Raw genomic sequence first — 15036 nt, 5'->3', positions numbered from 1 at the left:
CTCACGTTTTCAAAAATCAGAATAAGTGCTCCCAAACAGCAACGCAGAGGACTAGACTGGTGAAACTTCCACTAATAAATAGTGTTCTTGATTGCAACCAATAAAAAACATCACCAGTGGCGAAACCTAGTGTTAGACCAGAGGAACTTACTGGGGACGAAATATGACTACTTGAGTCTATTCTTCTACCAGCTTATTTCTCCCGAGTCAACCGCATCAAAAAAATAAATAAATAAATAAATAAAAATAAAATAAAATAAATTTTAAAAAAATCTACAAATCAAAAACAGTACGACACCGATTAGTGGCGATGAGTAGTAATGCTAACCAAAAAGTTGGTATATTACCAAAATTGCGTGCGCTACATATGGAAACTTAAACCAAAACACGCAAAAGAGTTCATTTAAGAAACTAAAAATAAAAGGCACTAAGATATCAGACTTGTTTCAAAAAACGAAGAACTTGAAAAAAGTAAACCGCGGGGAAATTAACTGAACATTTGGAGTCAAAGAAAATCATACTTGATAACACCAAAATTGTTATTATCATTGTTTTTGCTTTTTTTAGTGTTTATAGATTTTACCAACAGCATTCCCCCCCCCCCTTTCTTTCCTTTTTTCCCCCTTTTTCTTTTTTCAGACAATTGTAGGACATACAAAATTTAGCATTTCAGAGTAAAAAAGAAGTAGAGTATTCATTAATGTAGGGAGGAGGGAAAGGCTGATTAAACATTTGGGCTACATAAGTCTATTCATTGAAAATAGCCGACTACGACTAATGAAAATAGAAAGCCTCCGACTCCGTACCCCTGGCATTTTTTTCACTTTTATTCATCGGTGCTTTATTTCAGTTGATTGTCGGCTTTATCATTATTTTAATATGCTACCCGCGGAGCTTCTTTCTTTTCAATAGGAAAATACTTCTTGGAATTTTAGAAAATCATAAGGGATCGGTCGGTGCCTTTGGCGTGCATGGTAAAAATATTATAAACAATGAATTCATTTTACGCAGCAGAGGCACAGCCATTTTGTCTCCCAAGAGTTACTTACAACAGAAGACAAATCTTTGCCATGGCTGAAAAAGTTCAGATCATTCACAGTTAAAGCTTATTTTTAGCTAGCATCGGGTAGTTTAAAAAAAGCAATCTTCTTAATGAGAGTAGATCAGTATGCAGGACACAGAAGAAAGCATGTCTATCTTCGATAATGACAACAGATTAGTTGAAAAAGAGTAGGACCGTACTAATTAAGAAAAAAAAATCCATTCAAGTAAGCCCTAATGACGGTCATGCTCAAATGTGTTCAAAGAGTAAATAACACAAGCAAATTTTTGCCACGTCAAAAAAAAAAAAAAATCGACCAGTTCACTTAATAAATTTTTAGCAAGCATCAAGGTCAACTAAGCATTCTTCTTAGCTCGAGTAGAAGAGTATTGAAGCACAAAAGAAAGCATATTGATCTTCAATAATACCAACAAAATAGTTGAATGCAAGTCAAAAGAGTACGACCGTACTAATCTACTAATGTTTTTAAATATCCACTCAAGCGCGCCCGTAATGACGGGTTGTGTTCATATGTACGATGAGCATATAACGTAAACAAATCGTTGACGTGTCAAAAAAACGTTTTGTATGAAAATTACATCGAATTGTTTAGAGGACATTAAAAATATATTTTTAAATATCGCCATTTCTTAACAAGGAACTGGCCCAGAAACTTCTGATTCAAAAACTTGTGGGGTCTGAATAAAGCAGGATTACGCTAAGGTATTATCCTGCTATGTTTTGGCTTTTTTTTTTTTTTTGATAGATCAAAACAAAAAGTGAATGTTTAGTGTACTTGAGTTCTTGAAATCATATTTTAAAACTATGTGAGAATAATTTTTTTTAAAGATACAAATTTGAACGGGACAATCGAGGGCCCGGTAAACGAGGTTCTACTGTAATTCAAAAAAAAAAGTACGACCGTATTAATTAAAGAAAATTCCACTACACCACGTAGTATGGACGGCCGGCCACATTCAAATATGTGCAACAAGTAAATACCTTGGAGAAACCCATGCAAAAAAAAAAAAAATAATAATAATAATAATAACATCTACGTCTGGTAATGGGCCCTCCGGGCTCTTTTCATTTAAATGCTGGCAAGTTGCATTCAAAAGATATTTTCGCAATCAGAATTGCGATAGCATCTTAGCACGTTAGTAGTGCGATAGCACGTTCTTCATCGGTTAGTTTTCGTCGACTAACTAAACTATAAGGTATAAACCAACCTAAGGTAAGGAGGAAGTCGGGAAGCTATAAACCAACTCCCTAATTTCGAAAATAATTTTGACTCCATTATATTATAAGAATCAACCAAACTTTATTAACATCACACATAACGTTGTTACACCTCAAGAAGACGTCGCTCAATTAAATTCGGAACTCCAGCGCTCGAATACGCTACCTTGCGGTGATTTACAAAACTGCAAATGAAACTAAAACATTGCCACGTTGCGTTCCACATGCGTCTGTTGAAGTAAACACAGGCAGTTTGTTCTGAGTATTTATTAACACAATCGATGTGTCTTAGTTTGCTTTCAGCTACAGAAATTAATTCGTCCCTTAGTAGTATTCTCGAGCTTCTCAAAATAATGTTAGTTTTCATTATTTCCTTAATAATTGGTGAAAGCGAAAATTCATGATTAACAAACTTGGATAACGTTATACAAGGTAAAAAATTTTATTGTTTTGTATGAATTTGTAAGAATATGGGTTTTTTTTTAATCTTAAATTAATTAAACTTACCATATTTTACAGCAGCATTTAGTTGGAATGGACAGTATGCAAAATATTTTCTTGAATATATTATCGTAGAACAAAACGAATAACCGAGAAAGAATTTACTTTATTCCTTTTATTCTCAGCTGAGAGGTTTCGCCAAATTCGTTTAGGGTTATAGTTTTAGTATAGTGCGAGCAAAGTAGCCTTGGCGAGATTTCGCGTTTTTAGTTAAACCATTTTTAATTTTTATTATGAGTGGAATAAAATGGTAGTAAGATTACAGAATTCGATAAGTGAAAAGAAATAATGGTCAATCAACTGAAAAGAAAACTACCACCATACATCCGTGAGAATTTTGTTGATGATTTGCATAACATGACAATTAAATCGTAACTCAGAAATTAGAAAAATCGAAACAGAAAATTTTTAAATTAACCGATTCGGGAATTCGAGATAAATAACTCAGCTACAAATGGAAAACAATAACCGCTAGCCAAGCAAGGCAAAAAAGTATCATCTTCTTTCGATAACAATTTGTAATGTCATATTGAATTTTCTAGCATTAATTGTTATTCTTGTCAGGCCACAATTATTATTTAGTTTTATCAAGAATTGATAAATATCGAATTCAACATCGTGGAAATAGCTGCTTAGAACTACGAACTACGTAGTTTGCATTAATCTTTGACGTTTAGTAATGCTTCTTGAATTCTCATTTCTTTCTACGCGGGCCAGAATATCCACAACACTTTGAAAATTAATTTAAAAAGAATAAAACGAAAAAAGCATACGTACGAACAAAAATCACAACACTTTTAGCCTTTTCTTCGTTACCAAGTGCGTTTGTTTTAGTTTTAAAGTCCGCCATTAGACAGTGACTACAGTACCCCCTATAGTTCGTTGGAGTTGCGAATTAAAAATCTATCAAACACGATCTCGTGCGTCTTTTACTTTTCAAAAATTAGGTGTTGCCATTCGGCAGTTTGTGTAAAATGAAATACATAAATATATTTAACAATTGAAATGCATTACAAACAGGGATGAGGTATTGCCTTATAATATTACTAGAGATGATCATGACGTGGGAACATTGAAAAAGAAACCGGAACATCAATAGCAGTCAAGTGAAGATAATCAATTCGGATTGCTCGAAAAAAAACCCCTCTCAAACTACTTTCAATTAAGAGATTTTTGGAGAGCATCAGGTTCAATTAAGCATTCTTCTTTGAGTAGAACAGCATGAGAAGCATAGAAGAAAGCATATCGGTCTCCGATATTGCCAACAGAGTAGTTTAACAGAATTCAAAAGAATACGACCGTACTAATTGAAGATAATTCCACTCACCCACTTCGTATCAACGGCCAGCCACGTTCAAATATGTCCAACGAAGAGATGCTATGGATAATTCCTTGCCACAGTAAAAAAAAAAAGAAAAAAAACTCAAACCACTCCCAGTTAACAGATTTTTAGAGAGCATCAGGTTCAACTAAGCATTCCTCTTAGAGTAGAACAGTACATGAAGCACAGAAGTATATTCATCTCCGATATTGCCAAGAAAATAGTTTAATAGAACCCAAAAGAGCATGACCGTATTACTTAAAGAAAATTCCACCACTCAACCACGTCGTATCAACGGCCGGCCACATTCAAATATGGCGAACTAGTAGATACTATGAACAACTCCTTGTCACGGTACAAAAAAAAACTCAAATTACTCTCAATTAAAAAACTTTCAGGGAGCATCAGGTTCAACTAAGCATTCTTCTTAGAGAAGAACAGTATGTAAAGCACAGAAGAAAGCATTTTTTTCACCGATATTGCAAACAGAAGAGTTTAATAGAATTGAAAAAAATACGACCGTACTAATTAAAGAAAATTCCACCTATGCTAGCCGTCTATTGACGGCCGTGTTCAAATATGTCCGATGAGTCGACTCCCAGCGGAGTACCTCGTGGGGGGAGGGGGGCTCCCCCCTTTCGCTTTCATGCAAGTCCGATGAAGGCTCTTTTATGGATTAAAGAGTCTTTCTTCATCCATCACAATGAAGGTGCCAAGAGGGGTGGCGAGAATGGAGTTATATTCGGATATCCATACACACACAACGCGTCATCCATCAAAGCATTCGAATGACGACTATGAATCATTTGATTAACTACCCGCCTTTCCCGCATACCTATCCGTGGAGGAAGATCCCACTCGAGCTGGGATCCCTTTTTAAGAGCCGGTGGAAAATTATATTCCACTCCGCACTTTTGCCTCAAGGACGGTTTTCGGTTTTGAGGAGCTATAATTCGACTCGGAAGCACCGTTTTTCATTTTGGAGAGGGGAAAAAGTGCAGTAAGGGGTCCACGTGGTGAACCGAGGGAAGATTAACCTGACAACTGCAGCGCATCCAGAGCCATCCTTTCTTGAAAAAGAGCTTACCTAGTTTCGAGTTCTATAAGAAACTTGAAGAAATCAGAGATGTGGGTGCAGCATCAATACCTATGTGCACTAGGGCTTAATTTCTGCCAAAAGAAATGTGAGTGTCCTAGAGCTTTCAGAGCTCTTTTTCAAACGTAAATAGCCTGATTACCTCAAATAATGAACAAATGTGCAAAAAATAAGAAAGAAGTACAGAAGCTGCGTACCTTGAGCTCCCATGCAAATTAAACCCTGATGTGCACACACACACAGAGACATACACTCAAGAGCCAAAACATTATGACCACCTGTCAATAACTAGTTGACCCAACTTTGGCGCGCAACACAGCCTCAACCCGCCTTGGCAGGGATGCCACAAGTCCTTGGTAGATGACCGGAGACAGATTGTACCAGATGTTTAAGCAATTGTTACATAAATCCGAGATATTGCGAATTGGTGGTCTTTGAACTCTGAGCTGCCGTCCCATGACATCCCAATTGTGTTCTATCGGATTGAGATCCGGTGAGTTAGGCGGCCAGGACATTAACTGGAATTCAGCATCATGTTCCTCGAACCACTCCAACACAATTTCAGCCTTGTGACAGGGCGCGTTGTCCTGTTGGAACATTCCATTTCTAGCTGGAAAAACAGAGGCCATGTAAGAGTGCAACTGGTCCGCAATGATGTTCAGATACCCTGTAGCATTCAGGGTCTGCTCTACCACAACCATGGGTCCCAGAGACGCCCAAGAGATCGTCCCCCAAAGCATAATACCGCCACCACTGTCCTGTGTATGATCTACTGTACATTGAGGGAGCAACTGTTCACCCGGAAGATGCGTATCCTGACACGGCTATCGCCGTGATGCATGACAAAACGTGATTCATCTGACAAGGCAACTCTCTCCCACTTATCTATGGACCAGTCGCGATGTTCCCGGGCCCAGCGCAGGCACAGCTGGCGGTGACGCTTGGTCAGCAAAGGCACACGAGTGGGACTTTTGCTGCGTAGCACCATATACAATAGCGTCCGCTGAACAGTGTGCTCCGATACTATTCTACTTGACCCTGCACTGTATTGGGCTGTCAGCTGAGCCACTGTCTGGCTCCGGTTTTGCTTCACCATGCGAGACAGTCTCCGACGACCTTGTTCTTCGATAGCGTGTGGACGTCCAATACCGTGTCATCTACTGCTGGTTTCAACGTCATTCATCCACTTTGCATAAGTACTAACAACTGTAGGTCGTGAACAACCCACAAGTCGCGTGTTTTCTGGAATACTTGTTCCGAGCCTTCGAGCCATTACAATCTGCCCCCTATCAACGTCGCTTAGATCCGCAGCCTTTCCCATCACACACAGAAGTAAGTGAAAGAATGATTCTTCAGATTCTACAGCAGCAATTAAATACCACTTCTACCTGATCACGTGCCTTCCACGTCATCCAGGCGAGTTCATTGCAAAACGTAGGGGTGGTCATAATGTTTTGGCTCTTGAGTGTATATGTATATGTGTAAGGGGAAATGTTCCCAATTAATTCTTCAAACAAAAGAACTGTATACAATCTGTGCGTTTATATGCATATCTCAGTGTGAAACGCGATTCTGTAACAGCCAAGAGATTCGGCACAACAATGACAAGTTGGTAGGGAGGTTGTTGAAGTCTTACACTTTTGGTGCCACTACTGTGCTATGTGTCTTCTCTGCTTGTTTCGACCTAATAAATGAGTTGTGATAGTCATTTAAACGATACATGGACACCGCCCGCATTCTCTCCTTTTTGAAAAAAAAATGAAAGTTTTCATCAAAGTCTTCTCTTTTTAAGCATTTAAAACTTAATGCGATCACTGTCCAAAAGATACACTTTAAAATGTACGTACAATCAATCCCGACTGGGAGAATCTTCTAAGCCCTACTCTAGAAATGATGTGTTGTCTCACCTTCCTTGTTTTTTAACGGTATATGGAGTTTCAAACATGTCTCCATGAGGATTTTTTTTTCTTCTTCTAGTAATAATTGAAGAGCGCTGCAAAAAGATGTACCTCCAATTTCAATGTTTCCACAAAGTCCGCATTACAGCTTAAAACATTATTACACTTTTTCCCTTTTTCATATTTTAATAGCTCCCCTTGTATGCTTCTTAAGTACAGTTATAGAAGAGGAGTCATAAAAATTTTGAAATGTGATTCGGAGTTGAAAGCTTTAAGAGGACCTGATGAAAACATTGAAAGTGGAGCTACCACCTTTTTGTTTGTAAGCCTTCAATTGTTATTATCCAGAACTCCTTTTTCTTACACATCACATGCAATCCACCAGCCCTGAAAAGTACTGTTTTTCTCTCTGAGTCATCGACTTCTCTCTATCACTTGATCTTATTCTACAAATTTTATTCCATAAATCGTATGGGTAAAAAAAAAGCATATAAAGGAGTTGTAAATACAAAAGTAACATGAAAATTTAAAAGACATTTTCAGCTCATCTCGTTATTGGTACTAAGCGCGACAGTAATGAGACATTGGAAGATCTTATTTCCTTCCTTTCCCTTAACTGTCCCTATTTACGTTCGTAACTTCTTTGCTGAATAACGCTTTTCAATTTCTACTACTCATTGTTTTTTTCTATTTTATATATATTGTAATTTATTTACCTATTTTTCATTCTTCTCAGAGCTACAGCATTTCTCCTTAAATTTATTTTCACACACTATAGTTCGCACACAGTAGCGTAACTATGGGGTCTAGCGCCCCTTGTAAATTAAAGAAATTGCGCCCTCCCCTTCCCCCCGGGTCGCCCACATGGGAAGTCACTGGAGGTCATTGTGACCTCCAAAAAATTTTTTTTGAACATCTTGATTAATTGATTCGACAAATAGGAGGCAGCATTGCATTTTTTTTTCTTATTTTCTTTTTTAGAATTCTTATTTTCTTTTTTTATTGATGCCCAATGTTCCTTCTCAGTAGATGTTATGTATATGTATATACATACTCTTTTCATGCAAGGTTTCTTTTTCTCTTTTTTTTAAAGCATTTTTTAAATTCTACGATAAAAAAAAAACCCTCTTATTATTATTAATCAGTCGAAATGCAACCACCCTGGCTGTTGCGCCCCTGGCGAGAGCCACTCCTGCCAACCCTTAGTTACGCTACTGTTCGCACATATACACTCAAGTGACAAAATTCATGGGATAGCAATATGCAAATATACAGATGGCAGTAGCATCGCGTAGAACAGGTATAAATGCGCAGTGCTTTCGCAGAGCTTTCATTTGTGTTCAAGTTGTTCATGTGAAGAGATTTTGACGTGATTATGACCGCACGACGGGAATTAACAGATTTTGAACGCGGAATGTTAATTGGAGCTAGACGCATGGGTCATGCCATTTCGGATATCGTTAGGGAATTCAACATTCCCAGGTCCACTGTGTCAAGAGTGTGCCGAGAGTATCGAATTTCAGGCATAACATCCCACCATGGACAGCGCAGTGGTCGACCGCGTGCACTTAACGACCGAGACCGGCGACGTCTGCGTAGAATTGTGAATGCTAACAGACAAGCAACACTGCGTCAAATAACCGCAGAAATCAATGTGGGACGTACGAGGGACGTGTCCGGTAGGACTGTGCGGCGAAATTTGTCTTCCTTAGGCTATGCCAGTAGAAGACCGACTCGAGTGCCTTTACTGACAGCACGACATCGCTTTCAGCGACTCTCGCGGTCACGTGAGCATATCGTATGGTTCCTAGATGAATGGAAAACCGTGGCCTGGTCCGATGAGTCACGATTTCAGTTGCTAAGAGCTGATGGTAGGGTTCGAGTGTGGCGCAGACCCCACGAAGCCATGGACCCAAATTGTCAACAAGGCACTGTTCAAGCTGGTGGTGGCAGCATAATGGTGTGGGCTGTTTTTACATGGCATGGACTTGGTCCTCTGGTGCGACTGAACCAAACAGTGACTGGAAATGCTTATGTTCAGCTACTTGGAGATCACTTGCAGCCATTCATGGACTTCATGTACCCCAACAACGATGGGATTTTTATGGATGACAATGCACCATGTCACCGGTCCACAACCAGGGGCGGACTGGCCACGTGTGAGATGTGGAAAATTCCACATGGGCCGTCCTTAGCTCGGGCCGTTTTCTGTGCATTCAATGTGTACGTACCGTGTTCCTCAATTATATTTTTTTAAAAAAAGTTCTTAGCTAGGCCGGCCGTTCTTGTGTCGAGGGCTGCAGCCAGAACTGCTCTTTTTTGGGTGGGGGGGGGAGAGGAGGACGGCCGCTCCTTTTCCCTTACTCTGTTCTTGCCTAACTATTACTGTATCTTGTTACGTAGGGAAAACGAAACAATGTCTTTGTTGGGTGGTCTTCGTCCGAAGCGAAGCCTTCAGGGTCCACGTGTATCTGCTCGGGATTAATGTTTCCTGGAATTCTGGTAAAGAGGTTTATTGGGGGTGGGGATCTTTTTTTGTGGCCATCTGAGACGATCTGAGACTGTCTGGGAAAAGATTACGTTGAACCTTTTTTCCAATGAAATAAAAGAAAGGCGCCATCCTAAGAATAGAATGTATAGGAGCAAAACGTCTGCTAAAAAACTTTTTTTTTCCCTTTTCATCCTTCGTTTTTTTTTTGTTATGTTTCCCAGCACTTTGCAACATATAGATCCATGACTATCTCAACCAATTAGACAATTTTGAAATCTCCTCAATTTCGTCTCCGAGGAAAAAAACCAGTCATTTGTTATACACCGTATGGACTGCTCAATGGGATTGAATGTGTTTTAAATCCAACGGTGACAAGAATTTTTTTTAGGTAAGTTTAATATTTTCAATCATCATGTGTTTTTTATTTTATTTATTTTTTGTCATCAGCACTTTAAATAATAAGAACTTGAAGTATCGGTTATAATTATAACAAATTGACGGTGTTACACAAAAATGGGTCAACCCACCAAGCAGTACTTTTGAGTAAATTGAGTTCTAAGCTGAACTTCATAGATGGCATATTAATTCAGAATTTGGCTGAAATCGTCTTTGTATCCCCGTAGTGTATCAGTTTATCTGCCAACCTATGTGAATAACTCATTATTTTTTGGAAAATTTTTGTTGAGTAACTCATTTTTGTATAACACCGTCCAAATCATCTATTTTCGTTTAGCAAAGATAAAATTTACAAAAGTACAAACTGTATAAATATTTAAAACAGTGATTTCAAACATTTTCTTATCCGTCGCCCCCCTTACCTTTTACCCCCTTTCCTTGAAAAAAAAAAAACAAATTTTAGAGCAACGTAAAATCGATATTAGGTATTTTTTGCGTATAGTGAAACCTGTGTAAGTTGACCACTCGCGGTACAGTACTTTGGTGGTAATTTAGACCGGTGGTCGACTTATAAAGGGCAGTAATGATTTTTTGAAATATTTTTTGTCATTTCTGGCACCGTGTATTCATTTTTCGAGGAATTCACCCTCATTATTCTTTCTGTTCAACTAACTTTCATTGTTTAACATTATTGAAAGTGAAACCATAATTAAAAATACTATTCAAATAGTTGTATTATTTTTTCCTTGTTTTAAACTATATTAGACACCGTAGTTTTAGAAATTTCATATCTGCCAGCTAATTTTCTCTGGCTTTCTCCTTTTTCAATTCATTTTAATATTTCATACTTTTTATTAATTTCAAGTTCAACTAACTTTCTTTTTGAAGCCTTTTTATGTAACACTTATAGCACAAAGAGCAACAATGTGTTTTGACTCTCTCAGTTCATAAAGGCTAAATTAAAATGTCCTATATCTTAATCCCTTGCACTTGAAATAAGCCAGAAGGGCTCTTTAGCAAGCCCATATCTGCGTACCCGCAGTGCTGGGGGATCACTTCCTCAAGGGGGCTAACGGCCCTAGAAATTGAAGAAAAAAAAAGAAGAAAAAAACTAGCACTAAGACTTATTAACTTTACAAATAGACACTGCTGGCCACTAGGGAGATGCCCTACTCATTTTGTTGCAGTGGGCCCAAAATGTACAGATCCGGGCCTTAGCACAATTCCAGTATTGCCACAACCTATTGCAACTGAAAGAAAACACTTTGTACTTTTCTACTGACATCTATTTTTATTGAACAGAGTACAAAAAGCTATCTCAAATAGAACAACAATTGAAAAACAAGTTTGGAGAAAAAGAACAGCATTAGCTGAATGCTGCTGTTTAGTTAGTAAAATGCTAGTCCGTCATCTAAGCATTAAAAACATTCTTGGAAAGCTATCAAATAAAAGTAATACAATAATAATAAATTAATAAATAATAAAATAAAATAATTTACTGAAGAAAGTTTTTAAAAATAAACCAAGAGGTAAACTTACAAAGGGTTTTTACAATACTCCAAACCAAATTTGGCGTACATTAGTGGTTAAGATAGACAGGTGGTCAAGTTACAAAGGTTTTCCTTCATTATATAAGATAGGACTAATTCCGTTCCTGACAAAAGAGGTCAACATAGACAGGTGGTCAACTTACAAGGGTGGTCAACTTTACACAGATTTTAGTGCGCTTAATTTTAATTTAAAGCCTAAATACTGTACCAAATTTATCCACTTATTGTTACACACATTTTTTATGTTTTTTTTACAAGAGTAATTAATTTTTGAAGGGAGATAATAAGCTAAGATTATTAATATACTTTTCAAAGACAGCAGAACATTTTTTTTTTCCTTTTTTTTTTTTTTTTTTTTTTTGGTATAAAATTTAGGATTTGGAAGAATGAAAAACTTGGGCAGTTTAAACTTGAAGAAAAAAAAAAAAAAAAAGAAGAGAGAATGGTTTGTTCCGGTATCCAGAACCTGTCCTGAGTACAATTCGTATGCTTGTCCAAGATATGAGGATGTGCATGGCCAGTGGCGCACACAAGGGAGGGGTCCAGGGGGTCCGGACCCCTCCCATAGGTCTTGTTTTTTCCCCGATTGATTACGGTTCTACTGTCTGATCTCGAAAGCCGCGACTAGCACCGTTGAACGGTTCTATTTTAGAAAGGGGTGACAGCTAGTTGAAGAAAAAATAAAATAAAAATCCCCCTCACATTCGTTATCTTTCTTATCAATATCTACCCTATTTTGATAAAATCAGAAGCGACCTGACGCATGCGCAAATTTGAGGAAGGTTGCGGTTTAAAATGTCGAACAGTATGTATTTTGTACGTAAAATATTTCCAAACAAAGATAACAATAATTTCAGTTTTAATAAATGAAAAAATAAAATCGTTATGCCAAAAGATTTTCAAAAATATTGTGCACTTTTCCTACAACAAATGACCTAAAAGAAGTAGAATGGTGATTATAAATGAATACACTATAATAACGATGTTTTTAGTTAAGTATTTATAGATTAAAATGATAATCTATGAACTTCTATAACCATATGCTGCTTCTACAACGATGAATTTGCTTTGCTGAATCCATTTCTTAACTATAAGAAAAGTAAAAGCGTAAAATTATTTTGCTTTCTGTTAATTTGTTTAAGTATGTTTCATTACAAAATGCTAATTATTTATTCAATAGTTTATTTTTTACTGTTTTCCGTTCTCGCGAATCGACAAAATCAAGTCAATATGTTTAACGACGTATTGGGTCATAATATGAAAATGAGGCTTTCGATCTTGGACCCTCCCCTTGCAAAATTCCTGTGTGCGCCACTGTGCATGGCCCTCCTGAACTTAATTCATTTTCTTTTGAACTCATCTAAATCTACGTTAAAACCAAGGGCTCGAGGAGGAGACCGCAATCCCCCCCTCCCAAGTGTATATCCCATGATTTTTACTTTAGTTCTCAGAACCTGACAAATAAATTTCATTCACTAGATAACATTTTGAGAGATACCTTTGAAAATCAGTTTTCTCACTGAGACAAATGGTGACTTTTTTTTTTTTTTTTTTTTTTGTAGAGTAATTCGGGCTTATCCGATATTTCCAATCAGTTGTCACTGTCTCATGATCTGTGATGTATTCATTCTGAACGGATATATTACGTTTGGTTTACATGAAATTTTTCATTAGTTTGAATACGTACAATACAATTTTAAGAAAAGACCTTTTAAAAAAAGAGTTTTTTCTAAAGAGTAAATAGTACCGCTCATGGCCATATGAGGTAGTGAGAAGCAAAGGGATGCAAGAGGCAAAATTAAAAATTTGGAGATAACCAGTACAAATGGTAGGTGGACCCCTCCTCTGTCTTGGGGCAAGAGATAGTACTATAGCAGCCAGGCCCGTGTCCAGATTTTCATAAAAGGAGGGGTTTTAATCTTACCTGCGGGAGGGGGAATTGAACCCCCCCCCCCCCGCAACCTTTAGTTTACGACAAACTGCCGATCCCAGTATGGCGTTTTTACACCTGGAAGGGCTGCTGAACCCGGCCCCCCCCCCTTTTTTTTGAGGGATAGTTTTGGCTGCGCAGGTGACCAAAGTAATCCTTCATTTTACAGGTTCGCTTTAATCAAATCTTGTTTGTTACTTTTTAATTAAACCTGCTTACTACGCGGTACATTGCAATAAATATTAAAATGTCTCCACAAATTCTTTTATAATGTAGAATGTATACCAGGTTTCAGGGCCGTCGAGAAGGGGGGGCAAGCCTATGCATTGCATAGGGGCCCGTGACAGATTTGGGGGCCCGCGAAGCGGGCCTTTGAAAAAGGAAAAATCCCTCCCACCACTTTTTCCTTTCTTTAAAAAAGAAAAAAAAAAGGAAAAGAAAAGAAAAAGCTTTTTAGTTTGAAGAAACTCTTTCTCCTAGAGATTACAAGTTTTCAAGCTTGCAAGTTCGAAGTGAGAATTTTTTTTTGTCCTTACCTTCAGAGCCCACTATCGACTCTATCAACCAAAAATAAATATGATTTTTTTTTCTTTTGTGTAAATTACAAGGTTAAAAAAAAAAAAAAAAAAAAAAAAAAAAACCTGCTTATTTCTGAAAGATTACCAGAATTGTAGTGAAATAGACAAGGGGTAAAAAGTGAAAAAAAAAAAAAAAGCGCTTGCATTTTTAGTGTTCGAGACTTAAAACATTGGCAAACAACTCAGTTTGATGAAATATTTTAAAATATGTATTGATTTGAGTTTTAAATTCAGTGATACAAAATGAAACTAATTCTAGCGTTGTTTCAAAAGTAAAAACGGTTGCCTAATTTGGGAAAACATTTTGGACGAAGCACTTCTCATCAAATGTCTAAAAAGGAAAGGGGCACTGTTATGTCACTCAAGGGTGCCCACCTAGGGGGGGGGAGCAGGGCCATTAAATTTCTTTTGGGGAGGGGGTGCCCTTTCTCTTGGGGGGGGGGCTCCCCTGTGTCACTGTATTAATTAGAGTCAGTGTTGAATTTACCATTAAGCTAAACAAGCTATAGCTTTAGGTGAACTTCCCGAATGGTAAGAGGGTGTTACTTTCTCATTAGTATCTATTTTTTAAATATTTCCACCATTTCTTTTAAAGAATTTTATGCATTGTTTAATCTAGATAATTTTTCAATTGATTCAGCGTTGTGTTTGTCGGTGGGTAAAAGGGATAATCAAAACTAACGGGGTCGAAAAATAAAATATGTAACCGAAAGTCGATGTGAGCAAGTGATAGACTTTGTGTCATATCGTTTCTTCTCTCTCGCTTTTCCTCTCTGTCAATAAATATCAACGATTTGTTGAACCAAGGGCAATTTTTCTTTTGTATTGCCTTAATTTGCAAAAGAGTGCATAAGTTTTAAACATTTCTGTATTTTGTTCTCCTATTTTTGCTGATTTTTTGTAGTTCGAATTACCTCTTAAAAGACCTCAAAATGCAGAATTTTTTAATGCATTTTTCAAATACATTTACGGGGGAGAAACGACCGGACCCCCT

General features: G+C 37.4%; 1 protein-coding gene across 1 annotated transcript in view; it reads right to left on the bottom strand.

Moving 5' to 3' along the window:
• The window catches only part of LOC129216140 (ankyrin repeat domain-containing protein SOWAHB-like), a 257028-nt gene that overhangs the window by 64321 nt on the left and 177671 nt on the right, over positions 1-15036 (bottom strand). The window lies entirely within an intron of this gene.

The sequence above is a fragment of the Uloborus diversus genome, chromosome 2 (assembly GCF_026930045.1).
Source record: "Uloborus diversus isolate 005 chromosome 2, Udiv.v.3.1, whole genome shotgun sequence".
Lineage (NCBI taxonomy): Eukaryota > Metazoa > Arthropoda > Arachnida > Araneae > Uloboridae > Uloborus > Uloborus diversus.
This window is presented reverse-complemented; position numbering and strand designations above follow the sequence as displayed.